Source organism: Mirounga angustirostris, unplaced genomic scaffold, assembly GCF_029215605.1.
Source record: "Mirounga angustirostris isolate CCGP_5_RB_7025 unplaced genomic scaffold, mMirAng1.0.hap1 SCAF_10, whole genome shotgun sequence".
NCBI classification, from domain to species: domain Eukaryota; kingdom Metazoa; phylum Chordata; class Mammalia; order Carnivora; family Phocidae; genus Mirounga; species Mirounga angustirostris.
In genome coordinates this window covers 26,715,524-26,741,623 of record NW_026991718.1, presented here as the reverse complement: position 1 = coordinate 26,741,623, position 26,100 = coordinate 26,715,524, and the positions used below count along the sequence as shown (strand labels likewise).

The 26,100-nt window shown below is 41.0% G+C and overlaps 1 protein-coding gene across 5 annotated transcripts in view; it reads right to left on the bottom strand.

Moving 5' to 3' along the window:
• RASGRP3 (RAS guanyl releasing protein 3) overlaps positions 1 to 25,081 on the bottom strand; it is a 104,875-nt gene extending 79,794 nt beyond the window's left edge. For 2 of the 5 annotated variants that reach the window (XM_064572098.1, XM_045884396.3), the window contains exon 1: positions 24,797 to 25,077. The gene's annotated coding sequence lies outside the window, so the exon portion shown is untranslated. Of the gene's footprint in view, positions 1 to 23,511; positions 24,241 to 24,796 lie in introns of all 5 variants that reach the window. The other 3 variants (XM_064572099.1, XM_064572102.1, XM_064572101.1) reach the window with 3 other exon arrangements.
• Positions 25,082 to 26,100: the final 1,019 nt, after the last annotated feature.

Sequence of the window (26,100 nt, the reverse complement as noted above, 5' to 3'; positions counted from 1 at the left end):
GCAGAAACCATTTAAGAATGTTTTAAATATTTAAATAAGTAAAAAGTAAAGTTTATGTATGTCAAAAATAACCCCACCATAAACAAAATTAAACCACAAATGACAGAATGAGATTAAAAAATGAAACCTGTAAGGTAAAAGTTTAATAGCCTTAACATACAAATAGTCTTTATCATTAACAACTAGGCAAAGAATATAATAAAGACCTTACAAGTAAAGAAATATAAATGACCACTTACACACATATGAAAAAAAATCCAGCTTCTTAAAAATGAGTACAAATTAAACAATGATAGGATACCATGTATTACCTCTAAACTTGACAAAGATAAAAATTGATAATCCCCAATGTTGTTGGCAGGAGGTTTTGGAAAATGGCACCTCTATACACTGCTGGAAAGAGTATAAATTGGTATCACGTGTAAGAAAGATAATTCTGTGATATGTAGCAAAAGCTTTTTAAAATATGTAGACCCTTTAATCCTTCAGTTCCTCTCCTAGAAATATATCCCAAGGAAATAATATGGATTTTCATATGTTCAGGAATGTTTCTCACAGCACTGTGTATACTAGTGAAAAAGTAGAAAAAGTCTATGTACCAAAAGTAGTTGAATAATTTATTATACATTCATAAGACTTAGTACTACGCAATCACCATAGTGTTGTTGAAGTATATTAACATGGGAAAATATTCAGCATCGATTAAGTGGAAACACAAGTTATAAAACAGTTTATATACTATGATCTCATTTTTCTAGGAAGACATGTGAACATAAGAAAAGTCAGAAACATTATACAGTTGACACCTGAAACACATAGGGGTTAGGGGCCCTGACCGCCCACACAACTAAAAATCCTTGTGTAACTTTTGACTCCCTAACCTTTAACGACTAAGAGCCTTCTGTTGACTGAGCCTTTTCCGTAACACAGACAATCAACACATATTTTGTACGTTATATGTATTATAGGCTGTAACCTTAAAGTAAGCCAGTGAAAAGAAAATATTAAGAAATTACATTTACTGTACTGTATTTATATATAAAAAAAAATCCACTTGTAAGTGCCCTGTGCAGTTCAAACCCATGTTGTTCAAGGGTCAACCGTGCATCAAATTTTTAATAGCAGTTATCTTTGGGAGTTGGGGTCCCCCCCTTTATGCTTCTCACTTTTTTCCTACTGTTTCTATCATAAATGTGTATCAGTTGCTCATTTGTAAATGAGATCTTTTTTATATAAAGAGACCTACCAGCATACTTAAGTGCTCTAATCATCTACACAAAGAGGAGAAAACCATAAGAAATGTGATCAAGAAAAAAGGACCCCGAGCAGCAAAGCCTCACCATCCATTAATAAGGTCAGACACTTCTTCCCGACTAAGTCTCAGTTCTCTACCCTTCTGTTCCTGGACCCAATATTGGATAGCAAGTCAATGAAAGTGGTGGCATGACCAGGTTCAGAGGATGCAGGAAGAGGAAAGAAGTATGGTCTTGCTTGAGCACCTTGGGTTCAGAGATGCCCTGATGGGCCTTTATGCCTACCCCAGATATTCCCTTAAGTAGAATTTCCCAAATGGTTTCCATCTTATGCACACATGGTCAGAGAGCAGGAACCTAATCTGCCAACTGCCCCCTGGTGAAGCTGCCCGTCTATCATTCCACGTTGTGCCAAATTCCTCCTCCAAATTGGTGACACACCACCTGCTGGTCAATTTGAGGTACTAACGCCATACTGCATCCTCACCCCCACCTCCCTCTCCTTTCAGCGGACCTTTCACACATTACTTTCTTATTTCTACTGGGTCATCTCTTTCTCAGATATACACTTCTTTCTTTTTTCTTCCGACATTTGTCTAAGTATCACGAGGGATTTTCTCTCCCGTTCTTGTTCTTCCCCTTGAGCCAAAATAACCCCCTAGACACAATCAGTTATCGTTAAGGGTTGTGCTAGCCACATGCCTGTAACAAAGAGAAAAAATTGTGAAAAAAATCAGAGTGGAGTTTTTAATCTCTAAAGCCCTTGAACAAAGCAAACCATTGTCAACAAATGAAAAAATACAGCGTCTGTGTTCAAAGTACATTGCATTTAAGGATTCACCAAAGCGCGTGACAAAACTCTCTGCTCTCAAAGTTTAGTCTCTCTTGGAGAAAATGGAACATGCAGAAAGCCATATATAAGGAATTATAATTATCATATATCATAACAATTAGCATCTATTAATATTGTAACATACTAATATAGTATTAATAATATATAACAAGCTAACATCTGTGCAAAATACTCATTTAATTCTCACAACAATGCCCTCAGGAGATGCTATTATTACTCCGATGATGACCTTTAATGAGATTAACTAGCCTGACCACAGCTAGTAAGCAGCAGAGAAAGAGAGAGAGAAATACAGATGCAAACAAACCCAGGTCTCTCTGCTCCAAACCTTCCACATTTACTGTTTCCACCCAGCCAAATGGTTTAGTATCCACAGAAGTTTTCATAGACTTGCTCGTCTTTTTCTAATTAAACCTGCTCACACTCATGCATAATAGCCAAGTCAACTGTATTGCACGTTAGGGTCTAATTATTGGCATTACAACAGCAGTTGTAACTTACTGATTTACAAGTGAACCTTTTGACACAAGCCACTCATAAATTGGAGATGGGCTGTATAAAAATAAGGAGACTGAATCAGGAGGACAGCCTCTATCAGAGGATGCCTCTGCAGAAGCTGCTCCCACACCCTGTCTGGATGCCCTGCCCCCTTTCTTCAGCATCTCTGGAGAAACCCCCAAATTTCTGGGCAAATCAGTCCAGTTTAAAAATGGACTTCCTCTTTTGGTCTCTTTCTTATTCTTATATTTTATCTCTTTTCTTTTTTCCTTTTTGTCAAATTGCATTTGTTTTTTAAAAACACATTACATATTAGTGTCGTTGCATTTACTTAATCTAATTCATTTAAATTTACCTTTATGGCAGATTTTTTTCCTCCATCTAATCAGCTTCTTAGACTAGGCTAGATTTCTAGCTGAAGCTGGATTCAGTAAACATGAGAAGGAAAAGTTAGTATCCATTACACAAATCACCTCACTTAGCATAACTACTTACATAATAAATTTTTCCAGTAGTTTTATTTCTAAACCCTGATTTGACAGCAACTTTCATTAATCTTTGAAGATCTTACCCCTATAAACTACAGACCAGTGGTCAAATTAATCTGAATCTAAATCTTCTAACATACCACTGCTGCTTTCAGAATTTAGTTCTTTTTTTCTTTTATTAGATTTATTTATTTATTTGAGAGAGAGTGCACACGTTGGGGGAGAGGCAAAGGGAGGGGGAGAGAGAGAATCTCAAGCACACTCCCTGCTGATCATAGAGCCTGATGCAGGCTAGATTCCAAGACCCTGAGACCATGACCTGAGCCGAAATCAAAAGCTGGCTGCTCAACCCAATGAGCCACCCAGGTGCCCCCTCAGAATTGTTTTAGTTCTTGAAGAAGTTGCTTAGGGGAAAATAAAAAAACCCAACTTCCTAAGGCTGCCTCTGTGCATTTTTCTGAGAATCATTTAGTGTGCAGAAAATAATAGGGCAATTTCAGATTTATAATTTCCTTTCTATTCAAGTTTCAGCATCATTACTGTTTCAAAGGAGAAAATACAAAGCTCATTCAGGGAAAATGAGGCAAAGAAAATGTTAAAAAAATTTTTTTCTCAAAATGTGTCATAGCTAAATGCATGAGATGGGCACAGTTTGATCTTTGCAGGAATCATAGGAAAAGTGCCGTTAGAAGCTCCAAATCCTCTTTTTCTCAGAGGAGAATTTGAGCCCCTCCTGCCTTAGGCTCCCCATCCTCCCACTGCGGCTCCACTCCCTGAGTCTTCTAAAGTGTCCTGGGCTCATACCATAGCCCACTAGTCTTGGCTGGAAGATGATGCTCAGTGTACACTTTCTGAATGAAGGAGGGAATTTTTTTTTTCTTTTTTTTAATTTATTTATTTTTTTTATTCTTATGTTAATCCCCATACATTACAACATTAGTTTTAGATGAAGTGTTCCATGAATCATTGTTTGTGCACAACACCCAGTGCTCCATGCAGAATGTGCCCTCCTCAATACCCACCACCAGGCTAACCCATCCTCCCACCCCCCTCCCCTCTAGAACCCTCAGTTTGTTTTTCAGAGTCCATCGTCTCTCATGGTTCGTCTACCCCTCCGATTTCCCCCCCTTCATTCTTCCCCTCCTACTATCTTCTTCTTCTTTTTTTTTTCTTAACATATATTGCATTGTTTCAGAGGTACAGATCTGAGATTCAACAGTCTTGCACAATTCACAGCGCTTACCAGAGCACATACCCTCCCCAGTGTCTATCACCCAGTCACCCCATCCCTCCCACCCCACCCCCCACTCCAGCAACCCTCAGTTTGTTTCCTGCGATTAAGAATTCCTCATATCAGTGAGGTCATATGATACATGTCTGAAGGAGGGAATTTTTACACCACGGTTGTAATTATCAGATAGACATCTGATTTTGATACTAAATCCATCCGCTAAAACTGTACATGCAGAAAACCGGATTTTCTGCCTTTTGAAAGTTCAAGTTATGCTACTTCGCTTTTACAATAAAAGAGCTGCATTAGCACCAGTTTTTGCTAACCAACAGAAATCCAAAGAAAGGTGAAAAGCGAAAACAGTGTTCAGCATTTGGCAGTGAGCCCTCGTAGAGGCAGGGCGCACCCCAGAGCCACGAGTGTGGCATCCCCGGCGGAGAGTGTGGCGCCACCAAGTTCCTTTCCGGGGAACTACACTCAGCATCTCAGTATCAAGCCACCATTGCTTTGAACGGTGTGAGCATCTGTGCTTTTCGTCGATTTATTTTGTGCATCCATTAGTAAGATGTGATATCAGAAAAGCCCAAGAGGTCATTTTTGGAGTGTGGGCACGCTCAAAAAAATTTCCATATAAATTAATAATAAATTATTAATATAAATTAATTAATCGCTTCATTGCTTTACGCTATTTTGGCTTACAAAAGGTTTCATTTCATAGGAATGCTCTACTTTTGAATAGCTGGGGAAACCTGTAATTCTAAACAATGTCAATGTTCTACATAATCACTTCGGCTCTTCACTTTAGCTATCACAATATCCAAAACCAGCTAGCTGACTGCAAGTCCTGTCTTCCAGTCCTTTGTGCCAAACTACTTGCTTACGTTCTAATCCAACCATCACCACCTCTAGGTTATAAATCTGTGAGGATTGAGCGTCTAACCTCATTTCCATATCCTTTCCTGAAGTAGTATTACCTTTATCATACACTTCATTAAACATTGCCATGATTTATTTACACTGTGTTTGCTCAAGCTTTTGGCGGCAGTCTTGGGATTACTTAGAACATTTGTGTCTAGAAAGCCTTTGGATGAGATATTCTTCATCATGACTGCCTAGGAGAACACAAAGGTAACCACACACAGAGCAGGAACCCATTGAGTAATGAGGATCTAATATTACTGCAACCGGATTTTCTGATTTATAGATCAGAGGGGGTAAACTAAGAAAGCACTTTTAGAAGCACATAAAAATGTGGTAGGAAAATTTCCAGTTCTCCTTCATGTTTTAATTAAACAAGAAGTTTCTGTTCTCAGGGCTCGTTTTGTGTTGCCATTCCTTTTAGTGAAAAGCAGTGGATCAATGTATGCTGTGTTTAAACTCTCAAATTGGGCAGGTGGAGGGGAGGGGTCAGAACTGAGAGTGGATGTTGTTTCTTTAATATAACCATAGGAAGTGAGAACTCTGCAAAGCTTCTTGGCTAGTGGAGATAAACACATGGTCGTGAGAAATCAATGCAGGGGAATGCGGACTAAAACAACTGAAAAATACCAGCCTACATGATGAGGCTTTGATAGGTATTTGAATGCCTATAAATTCTTTTTAAATTTATATCTAATGGTCAGAATAACTACATTATCACATGGAAGAATAGTCTTGTTTCCTTTTGCAAAATAGGGAAAGCAGGACTCCTACGTTTCTTTTTTACTTTATAAAATATTTGAGTTTAAAAAGCAATAATGTTCATTGTAGCAAATCAAATGATACAGAGATAGACATAAAGAAAAATTTAGTAACCTCTCTGTCCTATCCACACCCATCTTGCCAAGGTAACATACACCTATGAAAAATGTATCTCATACATACACATATATATGGGGTTCTATTTTTAGAAAAAATTAGAAAATTTTTTAAAAATTAAAAATTATTTTTAAAAATCTGTATTTGACTTTTCCCCTTAACGTGTCATGTTCATGTATATTGGCTCCAATGACAATAATAGAGATTTAACTTATACTTTTTAATAGCTGCATCCTTCTCCACAGTGTAGTTATATCATACTTTATTCACCCTATTAATGAACATTCAACACGCTCCGAGTTCTGTGCTAGGTGTTTTTAATTCCGTAGTATAGATATCCAAAACTGGGATTATTGGGCCTGCAGAATTACTCATTTTACTATACATTCTCAGTTATTTTCCCAAAACTAACTTAAAATCAATGCAAACATCTATGGCCTTAAAAAGACTGATAAATATCAACTTAGAGAATCAAGATTTTAATCTGAGAAGCATTAAAAATTCCTTTCAGAATTATGTTCCATCAGGTATATTAACTGAGTCAATTATATTGAAGATATTGGCAAGTAATAATAGTTTTTAAAACCAAATTGTTTTAATCAAATCGACTCAAAATGTGTCAAAGTTAAAAGTTGGAGCCTATTTCCCTCCAGCTAGTCTTTAGTATCTTCACACACCAAAAATTCCATAAACTTTAAAGGTCATTTCAGTTGTAGAATCAATGCTGATTAATTTTTAAAAATTACAAGTGAATGTGAACTGATATGTTATGAAGAACAAAAATGTTAATGTTGGACTAAAAATGATCCACGGTACTTTCAAAGAATGCAGTGGTGTTAGTGCGAAGAAGCGTCGGCCAAAAACTCACTTGTTTCGATTTTCTTCCCTGGACTGTGGCCTTAGTAACTGAAGAGCCCACTCTTCCCCATGCCATCCCCGTGAGACAGGAATGGGGGCCCACAGTTCAAACACAAGGATAGGAGTACCCACTGTCTAGAGCTCCACTCCTCCTGGTGGGGGCTGGTTTTCTAAAACCACCTCTTCAAAATTATATGGTTTTGCCACGTCATTTGGTTTGGGACTTTGGAGTGAGAAGTTGGGCAACACTTTTCTATATTTTTCACAGCATATATATTGCAACTGATACGGCTAGAGCAACCAACACACTCTTAAGACACAAGTGCCCAAGCATAAGGTTCCCTGCTTTAAGAAAAAATAAGTTACAGTCAACATAAATGCAGGGAAATTTGTCCACATTACCAAAGCATTATTTGTTTTAGAAAGCCACTCATTGCAGGATTACAAGAAATGTGGGCACCCCTGGTGTACTGAAAATGGCAGTCAACCAACCACAATTCAATTCATATTATTCAAGAGCACATTTATTAAGTAAAATAAACATGAGTCCGATTTTGGACCCAACTTACTGGCCCAGATGCCCTTTCCTTCGGAACAAAAAAGCGGGTAAGCAATTCCTTGCTGCCTGTGATGGACAGGCTATTTCACAAGGCCACCCCCGCCCCTGCCCTAGGGCTTAAAGTAACCTGCTAAAAATAGCCCCTCAGGGCTCACATTAGCGTCCTTAGCTGAAGGGCCAGGTGAAAATACAAATTGCTTGAAATACGTCCTGCATTCTAATTCCACAGGACTACCATTAGCTGAAAATCCCCACTAATCCTCCTGACAATTCCAACATTAATAACCTTTTTCTCTTTTAACCATTTTCCCAAACTAGTAGGAGAGGCATTGTGTTGAGGGTTGAGATGCTGACACACTGGGGCATTGGGAAGTCAGGATTCTCATTCCCTCATCATCCACTCACCAGCTGAGTAAGCTTAACCCTTTAAGTAGAAAAGTCCTCAATTGTAAAAAAGAAATGATAGTACCCAACTCAAAAGGTGGCCATATGGGCTGGGAATAATGGGCTGTATTTCAGGATTCTATCCTATAAAAATATTCAACAAGGGCACAAAAATAAATGTTAAGACAAGCTCAGTGAGACATGTGTAATCACAACGAAAAAGGGGGAAATAACCTAAGAAGAAAGGGAGATTGATCAAAATAATCACAGGGCATTAATTCAATGCCATATATATCATGCAGCCATGAATAGGATTAAAGGGGAAGACAGCTTTGCCGTAAGAAGTGAAAAAAGCAAGCTGCAAAAATCACTGTTTATCAATGAGTACTGTTTTAAGCCAAAAAAACTATGTATTTAGCTCCATTTTTATCACAATCATGTACGCTTTTGAAAGCACAGAAGATATCTACAGTGATAACAAGCAATAAACATATATCCACTCTGAAGAAAACAAGAGGGTTGCAAGAGTTGCGAGTCTTTCCTTTTTTACACTGTTCGTTTTTGATATTGAGTAGATTTATTTATAATAAACCTGTGCTGTTTTTATAATTAAAAATTGAAGACAATGAAGAATGCAGTGAGAACTAATTACCGTAAAGCACTTGGCACAAGGCCTAGCGGGCTTTGATGAATGGTGATTATCTCAGTTAATTCTGTCCAGAAACTACAGAACTTCTTACATAAAACGAGGTTACAGAAAGCAAGCGGACCTTGGTAACATGCAACCAGTTATGCTCCAGTGTGACCCTGATCCGTTTTATTTTTTAAGTGACTGTTTATGATCTTGATGGTGGTGATAGCTTCCTGGGTATCTACATAAGTCAAGACATCAAACTGGATACTTGCAATATGCACCTTTTATTATACATCAATTATACCTCGACAAAATTGTTTAAGAGAGAAAAAAGGTGGAGCTAAAATTTTCAGCAGTAATAAGATGACGGATGGGAGAATGAGCTCGGAATGAAAGGTTTCTAAGGTCTTTGTGTTATTCAGAAGAAGATGTCAATATGAAAACATTAGGATTAGACTTTGTTATATCAAATAATGTCTTTTATGTGCAAACACTTACAAGAAAAGAAATAGAGGACATAACTTCCAAAACACTAGAGGGGAGAAACTAGAATAAGGAAAACTTGAAAAATCCAAAAGAAGCAGGAGAGGAGACAAAAAGAACCTTAAAGAGAAAAAAATGCTATTGACTCTTCATAGCATTATAGACTGTCTGAACTCACCATTAAAATGCAAAGACTATTATTAAATTAGAAGCAAAAGGATGGACCCATTTTTTAATCAGTTCAGCTCCACAGGTGTAGGGTGTGTGTGTGTGTGTGTGTGTGTGTGTGTGTGTACAGAAAAGAGGATCAGATATGTTCCCTCAACTCAACCTTCTTTATTTTTCTGAAGCCTTGAAATTAATGGAATTAATAGCAAAGGGAATGGACTTGGTCAGGAGGGGCGAGGGTGAGGGAAGCATAAGGGAGGCAAAGACAACTGGCAAACAGCGCGTTTGCCTGCCAGGACCTCAGCAGACGGTAAATACAAGGCGCAGAGAGCTGTCTAGTGGAGACCACATGAGGCCACCCTTCCCACCTACAGTGGGGCCCTCCAGCCAGCGTGGGGCTCGCCTCTGGGCCCTCGAGCTCCTCTTCTCGGGAGGAGGTCTGAAGATAAAGAGGCCTGCCCTGCCTGGCGGAGCCAGAACTCTTCTGAGAAATGTGAACCCAGCCCAGCCACACCAGACGGGACAATTCATCCATGCTTTCGTGGAATCTGCAAAACTGGGTAGATGGTTCTAATCAATCTTATCTGGAAAACAGATGGAAAATTCTTCCCAGAAGTTAATTCTTTAGTCTTTTTTTTTTTTATGTTTTATTTATTTATTCATGAGAGTCAGAGAGAGAGAGAGAGGCAGAGGCAGAGGGAGAAGCAGGCTCCCCGCCTAGCAGGGAGCCCAATGCGGGACTTGATCCCAGGACCCTGGGATTATGACCTGAGCTGAAGGCAGACGCTTAACCATCTGAGCCACCCAGGCGCCCCAATTCTTTAGTCTTATTCCAAAAAGAGGCCACGTGGCTCCTCTGGCCATATGTGCTTGGCAACACTCTCCTGGCCTCTACTGAGGGGACACGTGTTGGGGCTGCCATGCGGGCGGTTGTGGGGGAAACCCTCGGTGACGAGGAACAGTCAGTCCTACCGTCCACTGCCCAGGGAGGGCAGGCACCTCCACACGTCCTTCCCTGCCCAGTTACCTCGGAACCTGCCCACTGGGGTGCTAACATAGAAATCGAATCAGACAGGGCGCCTGGGTGGCTCAGATGGTTAAGCGTCTGCCTTTGGCTCAGGTCATGATCCCAGGGTCCTGGGATCGAGTCCCACATCAGGCTCTCTGCTCCTTGGGAGCCTGCTTCTCCCTCTGCCTCTCTCTCTCTCTGTCTCTCATGAATAAGTAAATAAAATCTTAAAAAAAAAAAAAAAGAAATCGAATCAGACAAAGAGTCAAAAGACAGACAAACCATAAAAGACTATGATAGAGAACAAACTGAGAGTTGATGGAGGGGAGGTGGGCAGGGGGATGGGTTAAATGGGTGATGGGGTGTTAAGGAGGGCACTTGTTGTGTTGAGCACTGCGTGTTATATGTAAGTGATGGAAACAGAACACAACAAAACCCAAAAGACAGGATTTCTCCTACCAGCTCTGCCTTAATCTAGTTGAGCGATAGTAATCAGTCCACCCCATTACCATTAGGAGTCCCCCTAATCATCAATAAAGTGGGAATGACGGTATCTGTCTCGCAGGTGTTTCTGGAAAGCTAATGAAACGAAGTACTTTGAAACCCATCATATATTGTGGAAATGCAAAGTGTACTCATTTCTTACATTGGTAAGACAGCTTTAAGGCTTCATAGTACCTTTGCCGACATAAGATCCTTGCCTCCAGAGGAGGTTAAGGAGTTTCAGCTGACATTTATGACATGCCTAACATGCCCATTCTTAGTGACAACCTCATCTGCCCCTCCTACCTTTGGAACTTCTTTGGTATTTTGGACTAAGTTTATTGGTCCAGGGATGGGCATGAGACCCAAAGTGGAGTAGTCTTAATCCTTCTCTTGCTTTGGCCACATTTGAGCGTTTCAGGGATGAACATCTGATTTGATTCAGGCAGATGATTCCCTAACCTATGATGACTCACTGCCCCATGCTTTTCAGACCTGGAGCCAGAACATCCATTTTCCTGCGGCCAAATCTTAAGACACAAAACCTAGAACCTATTAGCAGTCACATTTTCTGCTATGCCTATACAATTCTAGGAGCTGGGAGTAGAGGGCTGGTGTCAACCTTCAATTAATTCTCTAGTTTTAGGTATAAAATGCCTTACTTCATCTGGGCCCTATCCAAAGACCAGGCTCCCCAGTCTACACACCCCATGTTTTAACTTCTTGAGAGAACAAACTGCCAGAATCCTGCTATGGTGAGAGAGGAGCAGTCTCCCAACTGTGTGAAGCTGGGGAGGGGATCTGGAAAGCTAACTGCTTTTTTTTTTAAAGATTTTATTTATTTATTTGTCAGAGAGAAAGAGCGTGCACACACAAGCCGGGGGAGCTGCAGAGGGAGAGGGAGAAGCAGGCTTCCCGCTGAGCAGGGAGCCCGACACGGTGTTTGGGGCTCGATCCCAGGCCCCCAGGATCATGAGCCGAAGGCCAATGCTTAACTCACTGAGCCACCCAGGCAACCCAAGCTAACTGCTTTTTAAGAAGATTTCAAACCGGTCCTCCTCACATTGGCCTCATCTTCACCAATTTGAAACTACAGTTTCAAGGGTACCTGGTGTCACTAATTCCTGGGTCTTGGAAAGGTTCTCCAGTGCAAATTGGATTAATTTTCTCATTTCTATTGTTGAATTAGTAGCCAACTGTTTCCCAGTTTTCCAAATATTGTCACTGTGTATTTGTGACTTTAAAAACACACACACGTACACCAAACCCCGTGATCTCATTTGAATGGGATCACAGAAAGCAGAAGAGGAGTTAAATGTTTGTGCTACACCCTTCTTTCACTGTACAATACAATCATCACTCTTCAAAATACTCAACCCTCTGTGGTAGTCCTTGTGGGCCCGGCCTCTCCCAGGCTCTCTACCATGGCCACCTTTCCCAGTCTTGTGCTCCAGATTTCAAAATTATCCCTCTTCCCATATGACTTTCCTAAGTTATAAGGTTATATACATAACAGAACTTAGAAAAGCACAGATAACCCAACTTTATGTAGAGGTATCAGGGATCAACTTGCTCCTATTTGGAATAGTTACGGTTTTTGAAAAGTGACTTGTGTTTCTTTGTATGTGTGTGATTTCAAAACTCATGTATGTTCACCACAAGCTATCTGAAAAGTATAGAAAAGCACAAAGAAGAAAAATAAGATCAACGCTAATCACACCACTCTTAAAATTTTATTTTCTCTTTATATGTATGATAACCAGCAGATAGATGGTCCCAGTGATCCTCCTATGGCTTATACCTCAAGGAATTTATAATTCAGTTGATGAGAGAAGAAAGTCCTGGAAAATGAACCATCCAGGCATCTAACGACTGAATTAAAGAAATATCACCAAACATCATGTGATAGCGTGTCATAGCACGTCGGAAGAGGGCAATGTCCCTGAAGACTGATGATGGCTTCATCAAACGGGGCAGATGTGTGCTGGGTCTGGAAGCCTATAGGATTTGATTGAGAGAAAGAAGGGGGAGTGGCAGAATTCTAGTCTCCTAGATCAGCACAGGAAAATCCACAGAGAGAACGATATGTTCAGGCACATTTAGGAGACATGTTGTTGGCTAGGGTCTGGCAGAGAGAAGTAAAAAAGTAAAATGCTCTATTACACCTGACAGCCAGGTGTGTAAGACATAGCTTCACAAGCATGAGCCTCTTCTAAAAACTGCCCCCATCCTCTGGATTTGTCCTGTGATTCCTCTCTCAAGGTCATAAATGCCTAGACAAGGAATGGATACCTGAGGCAAGTTTAGGCCAGTCTGATAATCAGATTCTTTCTCAAGGGAATTTGGAATGGAAAGCAAGAGATGTATCCATTTCGATCAGTGCTTGAATAAAAAGAACCTTCAAACTGGGGCGCCTGGGTGGCTCAGATGGTTAAGCATCTTGCCTTCGGCTCAGGTCATGATCTCAGGGTCCTGGGATCGAGTCCCGCATCGGGCTCCCTGCTCCTTGGGAGCCTGCTTCTCCCTCTGCCTCTCTCTCTCTCTCTGTCTGTCATGAATGAATAAATAAAATCTTTAAAAAAAAAAAAAAGAACCTTCAAACTGAGGAGCTGATGGACATCCTCCATGCTGTGCTTGCTGAGGTAGAGGCAGGAAGAGCAGCTGGGGTTGGGGGAGGTGAGCAGAGCCTCTGAGGAATGGAGGTAGAAACCATCATGTTCCAGAATTCATGGCCTCAGAATCTGATCACCGAGTTTCTGGAGGGAGGCCCCTGCCGTTCTCCACTTCATTTCTTGTGCTTCCATGACATACACGTTTTCTTATAACCAATGTAGCTACGCTGAATGTATTTCCATTTCCTCAACCTTGGCTAAGATCCCAGGCCGTCTGCAGCCTTGTGTCAAGAGTTTAGCTAACAGACACCAGCCCCTCACGCAAGGGCCTGCCCTGGATAACAACCTGCAGAGTGACAGGTTAACGTAAGTTCCTGATAGGACCTCCCTAAAGACCCTTGTGATAAACAGTCTCCCAGCCTCCCAAGGCCTTCCCTCATGCTACCCTGGTAAGACCACGTAAGACCTGGTGGGACTTACAAAAAGCCACACTTTTTGGTTGAATCGACCAATCTGGCCTTAACCCAGGAACCCCAAAGCATGCCACCCACAGCCTCTAACAAAGGCATGTGCTCAGGTCCTGTGCCTGCACCCCACCTTGACCTCCTTGTGTAGCCCCTCAAGGTATGCGGTGTGCTTCCTCCAGGACCTGTAAGTAGTAAATCTCTCTCTTTCAGTTTCTGTTGCGGTCTTCTGTTTTGCTCACCATCCAGCAACTCTACAGGGCTCTACTCAACAAATGTTAACTTCACAAAGTATAACACCCTCCAAGACAGATTATTCTCTCAGAAGTGTGGAGAGGTGAGTGTGAGGGAAGGGGAGAGCCTGAGGGAAGGAAATCAGCTGGACGGCTACCGATAGAGTCCCGGATTTAGGTAAAAAGGACAAGGGAAGCAGTAGTGACAGGAAGGGAGGAACGGAATGTGAGACACATTTAACAGGAAGGATGACCTACTGGGCTACCAGGAGGTGAAGAACAAGATGGAGGAAAGATGGGTCCAACACAGATGGGATGATGTCACCATCAAAGGAAAGAACACAGGGAGGCTGCATAGCTAAGGGGAGAAGGGTAGGATTTTCAGTTTGGACGTGCTAAGTTTGAAGGGAGGACAGAACATCGAGTAGAAGCACACAGACAGACACCTGGTCCTAGAATGCAGGCTACAATCCCCTCAGAGCTAGAGAAGCAAGGGTAGAGTTCTTTACATATGGAAGCCATGAACGAGCTCTCTGAGGGACAAAGGATTTAGAGAGAAATGGAAGACAAGGACCTCTAGTAAATGGCTGCAATTGAGGGCAAAGAAAAAAAGAAAACACTCATCAAGATTGAAAGAAAACAGGAACAATGGGGCATCTCAGATTTCAATAGAGGACAATTTTAGGATAGTAAATGGTGCAGGGATCAAGAGGAATAAAAGTGGAAAGAGGTTATTTCCTGCATCATTTAGAAAGTTTCTGACATTATACTTTCAGTAGGGTCGAGGACAGAGCGGCTGATTTTATGGGTTTAAAATCTTGAAAGAGAAATGAGAAAACAAAGGTGTGCCAGAAGACACACTGAGAATTTCAGCAGTGGAATTCGAGAAATCAAATGGGTAACTCATATGGGCAGCGGATTTAGGTAGTCTGGGTCGTAGTTTCCACAGCAAAGAAAAAATGTGAAGGTTTTAAAGGAAACGTCCTAGAAGCCAAAGAAATTGAGAGAGGATCCTGAAGAAGGATGGGATCATCAGTCAAGAGGGATAGGGGTCACTTCGGATACAGAAAACCCAGATGTGCATGCTCCAGACGTGGCCTGCCCCTTTGAGCAGCACGCAGCACAGCACCCACCCTTGATCTGTTGGCGGACCTCCCTGACCAGAGAGACAGCCCCAGTTCCCAGCCAGAAGGAAGGACAGGAAGGCGTTCCAGAAGAGAGAAGTCACAGGAATACTTTATTCTCCTGGCCTAGGCTCCTGTTCTTGAGCTACATACATGATCTCCACCCCACCTATATGGTCTTGAATTCTCTTGCTGATTTGTGAAACCAACCGGTGGCCCTTGACCTTGCCCAAAGGGCAGTTAATGCCTTACTATGCCACCCGCTCTTCATTTACTAGTGATGAGAAAAAGCCATGGTCCTTTCCGTAGGATCCAAGAGTTTATGGCACTCACGAAGATAGAAGAAACAGAGTCAGAGAGTGTTCTCTACATGCAGAGACCAGCTGCACACACCTCGCTCCCCTCCCCTCTCCCACCCTGGAGGCTGCAGGAAAAAAACCCAGATCCAAAGCAGAGTCCCTGGTGCTCTGGGTTCCTTTCTCCTTTGGAGAACTGAGCAACTGTGCATGAATCTCTGTTTCATGGGCCCACATAGTCTCCTTCACTGCAACCTTTCTCTCCACCTTCCTCTCGGCCAAATGTTACTTAGGAAAACCTCACCCTACTTGGGAACAAAAAAAAGATCCTAATTATGGCTACACACTAAGGGCAGTGCTAGATGTACTTCATCCTTAAGGAAAAGGCAAATCCAAGGTTCAGACATCCAAATGAAAAGCTGTCTCCACCGACAGGTCACAGAGGTAAGGCAGCCTCCTTAGGAAAGAATTCCACCTGTTGCCTCATTTTGCAGTGAATCTGCTTTCCTACTGACATTAAGGGACAAAATAAGTATGATATCTATTTTATACTTGTTCCCGTGCCTGGTGTGACTCGCTTCCCTACCAGCGCTTGTTGCTTCGGATATAAGGTGACGTGTGCCTTGATTCAGCATATTCTTTTTTTGTTTTAATTATTCATAGATGATTAATGTATTAATGTAATTACTAACATTATTAATGTATGATATACTAATGTAGAAGTGATACATTAATAACTATAGTTCATTATAAATGCATTATAGTAATTTAACAGATTTATAAAAATTATAAATATATAATTTATATGATATATAAATATATCATATAAATATGTATATAAAAGATTATATTAATCATGATTTAATAAAGAATAAAAATTTAATGTAATATATTGTGAATATAAAGTAAATACATTGTAATAATTTCATTGTAAGTACACAGTATTTTATTTTACTTAATTTTATTTATTTATTTATTGTTTTAGATTTTGTTTATTTGTCAGAGAGAGAGAGAGAGCACAAGCAGGGGGAGTTGCAGGCACAGGGAGAAGCAGGCTCCCCGCCGAGCAGGGGCTCGATCCCAGGACCCTGAGATCATGACCCGAGCCCAAGGCAGACGCTTACCTGACTGAGCCCCCCAGGTGTCCCAGTACACAGTATTTTAGGTGCGCATACCCCATCACTATTTATGACTTTGTTTCTTTTTTTTTTTTTTATGACTTTGTTTCTATGGGAAAAATGGAAAGTGAATTCAGAGGGCCAAGAAAATTCTTACAAACAGGCTTCTGGAGCACTACCAATTTGTAAATCATGCGATGGATGGTCATTATTTACATTTTAAATGTCTAACTTTTATTTTGACCTTCGAGTTTTCTGACTGCTTTAAATCTAGCTTTTATAAACAGACCCTCATGGAATAAGAAGTGAACCCAGACTACGATGGGTCCAGGGGGCTGAGACTCATTGCCAGGACTTCGGGGCCCTTGTCTCCAGCTCTCTGCCACTGGGGGGGCCACAAGAACCCACAGTCTTTTAGTTGGACCCACTTCCACCGGTTCTATTTTTGTATCCCCATCGTTAGCGCACAGAGCTATCTTTATCGCTCCAGCTGACTGGCATGAGAGTCCCCAGGGCATAGGAGTTATACAAGATTATTAAAGCATACTTCCTACTCTTCACAGAAGACAATGCAGAATGCCGAAAAGACATCAGCAAGCGATCACAATGCTAGAAGGAGTGTGCGTGCGTGCGTGTGTGTGTGTGTGTGAATTACTAAATATTTCTTTCTTTGTAATAAGTTGTATGCGTTATTAAAACACAATGTTCATAATGCTTTCTGAAAGTTAGTTTTAGGCTGTGTAATGAAATCATTCCTATGCCTAAATTCACTTGAAAACATCATTAGGTTACATAAGGTTTCTTACCATCATGTAACCCAGATTTCAAAAATGTGGAGTTTTTCAAAACCTCCATTACCCTCTTCTGTATTAAAGCATCCATTAGTTACACGGTCTAAATGAACAACTGCATTGCTCTAATGGGCAGAAATTCGAAAACTGCCCATCTTTTGCTTGCTTTTCAGCCATTCAGTTTTAGTCACTACCTGTGAGAGTGGCCACAGCTGCATTAATCACAAGTGTCACCGAGTCCCGAACAGAGAGGAGGATGCCGCAAGCCGAACTTCACATGCTCTTTATGTAACTATAGCTTTTCTGTTCAGATCTGCACTAATACAGCAACCACCAGGCCCCTGAATCTGATCAGCACGTAAAAATGAGCCTTGTCCTAGCGGAATGTGTGTTAAGAGTAAAATATACACTGGATATCAAAGACTTGCCCCTCACCCCCAAAAAAGGTAGACTATCTCACTAACAATCTTTTATATTGGTTACTTGTCAAAATGATGATGTTTTGACATATTGGGTTAAATAACTACATTTTAAAGACTAATTCTATTCGGGTGCACCTGGGTGGCTCCGTCAGTTAAGCAGACAACTCTTGATTTCGGCTCAGGTCATGATCTCAGGGTTCTGGGATTGAGTGGCTCAGTGGGGCGTCTGCTTGAGAGTCTCTCTCTCCCTGCTCATGCCTTCTCTCTCTCATCCTAAGAAATAAACTCTTCAAAAATTAATTCTGTTTCTTTTTATTTATTTTTGAAAAACTCCCCGTTTTTGAAATCTGGGTTACATGATGGTAAGAAACCTTATTTTCTAATGATGTTTTCAAGTGTATTGAGGCATAGGAATGATTTCATTACACAGTCTAAAACTAACTTTCGGGCGCCTGGGTGGCTCAGATGGTCTGAGCGTCTGCCTTCGGCTCAGGTCATGATTCCAGGGTCCTGGGATCGAGTCCCGTATCGGGCTTCCCGCTCCTTGGGAGCCTGCTTCTCCCTCTGTTTCTCTCGGTCTCTCATGAATAAATAAATAAAATCTTTAAAAATAAATAAATAAAACTAACTTTCAGAAAGCATTATGAACATTGTGTTTCTAATAATGCATACAACTTAGTACAAAGAAAGAAATCTTTAGTAATACACACACACACACACATACACACAACTAGAAAATACAAAAAGACATTTGTGGCTCAGGTTATATTTCTACTGGACAGCACTGGTCTAGAGGCCTCCACAGCAAACAGCATGACCTGTAAGTGGTCTTTAAGATTGGAAGCAAGAGCTACTGTGGAATTGTGCTCCATATCAGGCTAATCAGAGAAGAATCTGACTTGGAGTAAAGGTTAAAACACACCCTGCATGTTTAGTTTCTCCACCCAAAGAATTTCAAGAGTACTCAACCTGACAGTGAAGTTATGCTTATAGACACAAGCCACTAGGGAAGAGAAATGTTTCTACAGCGTACGGAATACCTGCCTCACTTCGCTCTTTCCTAGTTGATGATGCAGCCTTCACTTGAGCTCTCTGGTTGCTAATTGTGCTCATTCCACTACAGAGTGAATCATGAATTCACTTGCTTTGAGTTTTTGTTGTTTGTTCCCCCAACCATTGCTGCTAAAATGAAGACCAGGGATCATTTCATGGAAGACAGAACTATGAATTTGATATTTTTCCATTTAATAGAAAATAAAACTTTTAGAATTTTATGTATGGGCAACCAACCAATGGCTAGTTTATTATTAGAGGAGACACACACACACACACACACACACACACACGGAAAAGTTCACACTGACCCCGAGTGTTGATATACATAAAAAGTTTAGTACCAAACCCCTGATGTGGGATTACCAGATTCCTGAATCAAAAACATACTGGGGGTCACTGCTCCCTTTGGCATTGCCCAGTCTGATCTGCTGACCAGCTTGTCTGCCCATAATTGTTTTCTGCCATTCATTTCCTCCAATTGTCAATTATTACTAAAACAATTATGAAAAAAAAAAGTGTGTGTCTTTGTTTCCTGTTGCTGATGAATATAGTGAAGTCACAGACCAGGCTAGTGCATCATAATCTTTTCCATTACAATGAATTATGCTGTCACAAACAGGATACAGCTCTTTACTGGGCAAAGAGGCTGTAAATGGGGCTGAGTTAGCTCAGACATTATTGTCAGCCATGACAGCAAGAAATCAACCCTGGGACTTGGCTCTCCACTTTTTTTTAAACACACTGGTTTTTGTTCCTGATTATAAGAGTAGTACATACTTATCTTGGAGAAAATGCTTATCCCAGAGACAAAGTAGAAAATAAAAATCCCCATTATCTCACCAAGGAGAGATTCCTATTGTTAATATTTTGATATGTAAATTTTTAATTAACTCTTCTTCATATAAACATATATGTTAAGCAAATGAGTTCACACCGTGTATATAATTTTTTGCCTTGTTTTTCACTTACCATTTACTAAAAACATTAAATATTTTAATTAATGGCTATATAAAATTCCACATTGTGGAACATTACTTGACGATTTCCTCATTTTGTATATTTGTCCAAAATTTGTCCATTACAAATAGACACACATTCTTTCACATATATTTTGGTCTCAATCTATGAATATTTTCCTTAAGATATATTCCTAAAAGATACATTACTCACTTCTGACTAAAAACTATACTGTGTATCTTGAAGTAAACATTTAGAATAAAAGGCCTAGGAAACTCTCTTAACAATAAAAGCAGATATGTGCATTAAAAGCTTAATAACCAAACTTGCTACTATGTACCCTCCTAACAAGATAAGAAAGTGACGTATTTTTCATGCTTACAAAGTTTAAGATAAATATGAAACTAGTCTATTCAAAATGTCCTTCAGGCCAACCAACTGTAAGGGTGTATGTAACTCCACAAAGTCCTTTTCCAGAATCTCCAAGCACAACTAGCCTCCAAACCATTTAGGAGCCCGCAGATGATTCTGCAGTGATTCAGTGAATTGGTTTCCTAAAGACCTTGCTTCCAGCAGCTGCCTGCTCTGTCCCTGCCTGGCCTGGGCATCATTACCTGGGACGGCCACTAGAGGGAAGCCGGGGACAGAGAAAAGAGTTTAACATTCATGGGCCAGTTTTCGGCATCAGCTTTATTTTATTTTATTTTTTTAAAGATTTTATTTATTTATTTGACAGAGAGAGACACAGCGAGAGAGGGAACACAAGCAGTGGGAGAGGGAGAAGCAGGCCTCCCGCCGAGCAGGGAGCCCGACGTGGGACTCGATCCCAGGACCCCGGGATCATGACCTGAGCCGAAGGCAGACGCCCAACGACTGAGCCACCCAGGCGCCCTCGGCATCATCTTTAATTCACCAGATAAGCAAGGAAAAGTAAAACACGAGGCACTGAAGGGAAAACCAATTTCGGAAATAAATAACCATGCAAGTAAAGAAATACGAAATTCTCTGAGTATACACTCTTCCCTTTTCCTCAGGGAGATTAACCAAAAGGTGCAGAATTCTGAGAGCTACCCATTAGAAAAAATTAAATACCAGGAATCCAATTAAAAATCACAGACCTGTACCTCTGAAACAAATAATACATTATATGTTAAAAAAAAAAAAAAAAGAAGATAGTAGGAAGGGAAAAATGAAGGGGGGAAATCGGAGGGGGAGACGAACCATGAGAGACTATGGACTCTGAGAAACAAACTGAGGGTTCTAGAGGGGAGGGGGGTGGGAGGATGGGTTAGCCTGGTGGTGGGTATTGAGGAGGGCATATTCTGCATGGAGCACTGGGTGTTATGCACAAACAATGAATCATGGAACACTACATCAAAAACTAATGATGTAATGTATGGTGATTAACATAATAAAATATAATTTTTAAAAAAATTGGGTGACAGCATGAACAACTGGTGCCTTTAGATCTTTGCAGATGCAGAAGGGGAATTCAGAGCAGATCTCGGGCTTCGGCCTCCTAAACACCTGCGTTCCACTCTCTGTCTCTCGCTAGCTAGGTAGTTGTGGACAGATTACTTAACCTCTCCGAGCCTCCGTTTCCTCTTTTATAAAGTGTGGCTAGCGAGGCAGCCTGCCTACGGGCGGTTGTGAGCATCAAACAAGAGACTGGACATAACAGGCTTGGCACGTAGGAAATGCCCAATCAGTGCTGGCCCATTGTGATCTCTTCTGCCTCTCTCCTCCCTCCTAAACTGTTTCCCATTTCCAGCTGGTCGCTTCCGATTTCTACCCGCTGTCCATCATGGCATCAAAGTTAAGATGACTAAAACCAAAGTCCTCTTCTCCCTCACTCACTCCCTGACCTGCTGCTATCGCTCTGATTGGCTCTTTCTCAGAACAGACCATGAAACATAACATCCTCTCTAACACTTCCTCTCCTCCTATAACCAAAGCCAATTAGTTTACAAAACAGGTCGATTTGTTCTCTAATGTGTCTCCATCTGGTTCCCTTCTCTCTGTTGGCAACCTGTTCTCTTTGCCCCACTGGGTCCTGTCTTAACTGGGCAAATTTTATTGATGTCATTTCCCTTTCCAAAGCCCCTCAGTGGCTTCCCAGTGGCTTTAAATTAGATTCTAAACTCCTCTGTCTGGCATTACTGTCCCACCCCAGTCTGACCCCAACCTCCTCCAGACGCTTCTCTCTGGCCCCATATGCTCACTGCCCCGGCCCCTGTCAAGCTGTTGACTCATAGCTCCCTGCTACGGTTGCCAGATTTAGGAAATTAAAACAGGGGACACCCAGTTACATGTGAATTTCAGATAAACAACAAATAATATTTCTGAATACATATGTCCCATGCAGTTGGCTTCACACACTGGTGCAATGGGCCCACGTTACACTAAAAACAGTCTGTCGTCTCTCTGAAATTCCCATTTAACTGGGAATCCTGTTTTCCATCGGACAGTCCTATTCCTTGGGCACACCGAGAATATTGCTATCTCATAGGAATGTGCAGAGGCCCCCACACACAGCTCCCATCCTGTTCTGGACACTCTTATCGCTTGCTATTCCCATCAGCTCTTCCGCCCTGCGAGTCAGCTCACCCTCATAACTCCACGAAGCCTGCCCGGACCAGGACTTCCTTACCTGGTACCCACTCTCTACACCGTTCATTTAGTTAATAATGAATGTGGTGTCGGATGCTTTGTATCTTACGTAATTCCCTTTCTCAGAGTAAATGCTGAGTTAGCAAAGGTAAAGATTGCTGTATAAGTAGGGAAACTTAATAAATATGCTTTAGTGGTATCGTGCTGCTATTAACCTGTAATATAGGGAGTGCGGGGATGAGGCATCGGAGAAAGAAAACCTCTAGAGGCCACTTATCAGAGACACACTAAAACCAATATGTGACTCCCCCCGCCCCGCCCCCGCATCCCCACAGCCAGGTGGGCGCAGCCGCCTGACCTTGGCATGCTTCTCCCCACACTCCACTTCAACATATCCTACAAGTTATGGACCACATGTGCTGACTTTTCCATTTCTCACCGCTTCACACTATCTCTAGAGTCATCTGATTTCACTTGTATTTAAATGTGAGGGCCAGAGGTGGCTCTATCATATAACCTACAAACACAGAGCAATTACAAGAGTCATGCTGGAAATCAAGCAATACATTTCTACTTAATTAATAAAAAAGCTAAAATTAGCTAACTCTAACATCAAATAGCCTCAGGAGCTTGAAAGTACATCAAGAAACTGGTGAAACGATTAAATAATCCCCCCCAAATCTATTTTAAATAACTGGGATTTCATGAATATATTTATAAGCATCTGTGGGGCCTCCAGAAACCAATGACCAACCATAAGATTTCTAAAAGTGAAAAAAAAAATACATTCTTAGAACAAAAGGCATAACGCCTAATTTTCTCTATTATTTAAACCTTCGACAGTGTTTAAACCATTTCTATTCTCGTAAATATGTCAGATGAGAGAGTTGTTTTGAAACCGTAAGGGCAGGGAACTCAACATTCCCGAAATCAAGATCACGGTCAGCACTGTGTCTATCACTAGACCCACATGGGGGACAATTAATGAAGTGACCTTGGGTTTCACTTTGGGGAAATAATAAAACAGATTCAGAATTAACTTGGCAGCACGGGGGTGTCTTGGAAATGCGTGCTAAGAGTTTATTTGTTTCTTCAGATCCATCATATTTATCCAGATTAACTTTATTTACCTCTTTCTTTGTACGGATGAAGTTCAACGAAGAAAACTTGTTCTCCCTATTCGAGAATACTATGCTTTACTACAGTTTCCAAGGATGAATTCTAATTTTCTAATCAGAAAAAAAAATAACCCTTAAATTCTCCTAGGAAAGAGAGCAGCCAACGAGCTCCACGTGGAGACAGAACCATGGCTTGGCGTCCTCATGCCATTGGAAATCTGGCTGGCTCAGCCTCTCTGGCTCCCGGCTTTGCTATCTCCTTGTGACAGATTCTCAACATACCAATCTCAAACTGGGATAAGCCGGAATAACAGCAACACGTTTCCTTCTGCTCTTTCTTTTCAACAGACCGCTAGAAATGTATTCCTTTGTTGTCCCTGCGACAACATTAATCAAGTTCCTCCAGGACACTAATGTGGGTATTCTCAGCGGTGGATGCAAATACGGTGCATCACTTAAACAAACGTACTTGTTTGATGGCAAGGAATGTTAAAAGAATTTGGAATGTTCCTAGGAGCTTTCCAAGTTTTTGTGAGCAACACCAACTGTTCCTGGATTTAACCCATTCCCTTTTGACCTTTCCACTTCCAAACCCGGGGGCAATTTTCAGGCCACTCAGAAAATGTATGTGACACAGATGTTTTGAAATCCTAACTTAAATGTAAATAATTATCGTGAACACTTTCTATCACTGGAGCTGGTCAGTGCTGTTTTTGGTGCTTCTGGAAGGTTCTCCTTTGTCTGAAAATGAATGTCCAGGAAAAGAAGCTTTGTATTAAAAACAACAAACAACAACAACTTCCTCTTCACTTACTTTTCTACGAAATTTAACTTTCAGTTAAAGCAACTTTTCTAAAGTTGACTATTTTTGCTTGAGAGCCAATTTAAATGTATTCTAAACCGGCAGTGATCGAAGAAATGGTACATGGATTATTAATCAGCAATTTGAAAGGACTGGACAGACAAACTCAAGAAATTATTTTTCAAAAATGATCTTCAGTAAAATCATTTATACTATTTAATCCCTGGCGATGATGAAACAGAAGAAAACTTAATGGACATAAAGTTATCTTAAGGAAACAACTACTATTTCAAGAGCAGTATTTATCACTGTTACTTACAAACTGAAGATGTCCTGATGGAGACAGGTTTCTACATTTCTTCAGAAATATAAGCAAGCTTACAAGCTTTTCATGAGGCCCTGCCCTCACAGCATGCATACTGTCTCTGGCTAATGCCCACTGCTCACCATATGCATGTAGACAAAACAATGGACAGTCTTAAAAATGACACTTACCTTAACTCACAGATGTGGAATCATTTCCAACTCATCCTTCTGTTGAACTGTCTTCTTTCCGCTTCGCCAACCCCTCACAAGTTTCTCTTCATGCATGAAAACACCTAGAGATTTCTGTTCTGTCTTCTAAAACGCTGCCATCACCTCCATAGCCCCAAGGCTGGTCAAAAGTGGGGAGAGAAAAAAAATCTCAAATTTGCAAGCTGTTTACTCCTCACGACGACAGTGAAGCTGCTAAGCTTTGAGCTCAATGAATTAAAGGTTGTTTGGCTAAATGGCAGGCACACTTCCTCCTATTCTTTCTGAACTTAGTTTTCCTGCCTCCAGTGGAGCTTTTTCCTTTCCTGGGCTATAAATAGGCTGGTCGTAAGAGCACTGAGGAAAGAAGAAGGCAGGAAATGTATGTGATTTCAAAAAGCAGTCTGAGGTGTGTGTGTGTGTGTGTGTGTGTGTGTGTGTGTGTTCCCTTCAAGTGAATACCAATAAACAAGCTAAGGGAAATTCAGCTTTGGTCATGGTACCATAGTCAAAGTTTAACTTCCTATCATCTTGGTTGTGCTAAATTGACATTTACCACAAGCAAAGCTTGGGGTTGGAGATGTACCATTTTCTATATAAAATACCATCCACAAACCTACATCACCTCCTTCATTTCCCAAGGGAATGACCTACAAAGTGAATTTCCTGGGGGAAATGAGGTAGGGGGCAGACCACGGGGATCACCACACTGATTTCATTTGAAAGGAACTGAAGTACTTTCGGAGGCAAGGTTCAACAACAGGAAGATATCAACAGGTGGACGAGAAAAGCAGATACTTTGGCTTAAAAGAAATGATGAAGCTAAGTTTATAGACCAGTCAGCCATTGGCATTAAACTAAAGACTGTCCACGGTTTCACTACTCAAATTTGTTTAACTTCTCTCATAATTATAGACAACATAAAATAAAAATTAGATCTCATTTTTCACATATCAGATGGACAGAGCCAAATGTTGATATTGTCTGATACCATTCGAGTGTGGAGGAGTAAGAATTCCCATAACAGTCGATGAAAGTACCAACTGGCATCAACTGTGTGGAGGGCAATTCTCAACTTCTTTCTAAATGTGGTGTTCACATACTCTAACAAAATATTTAAACCTGGTTGGTTTGGCAAAGTGGGAGTACAGATCTGGAATGCGGGGACAGTTTGGTTTGTGATAGACATATTTAGTGCTCTTTTGTTTTTTATAGTATGCATCCCATGCTTTAAAAACTTACTAATTTTCAGGATGCCTGGGTGGCTCAGTTGGTTGGACATCTGT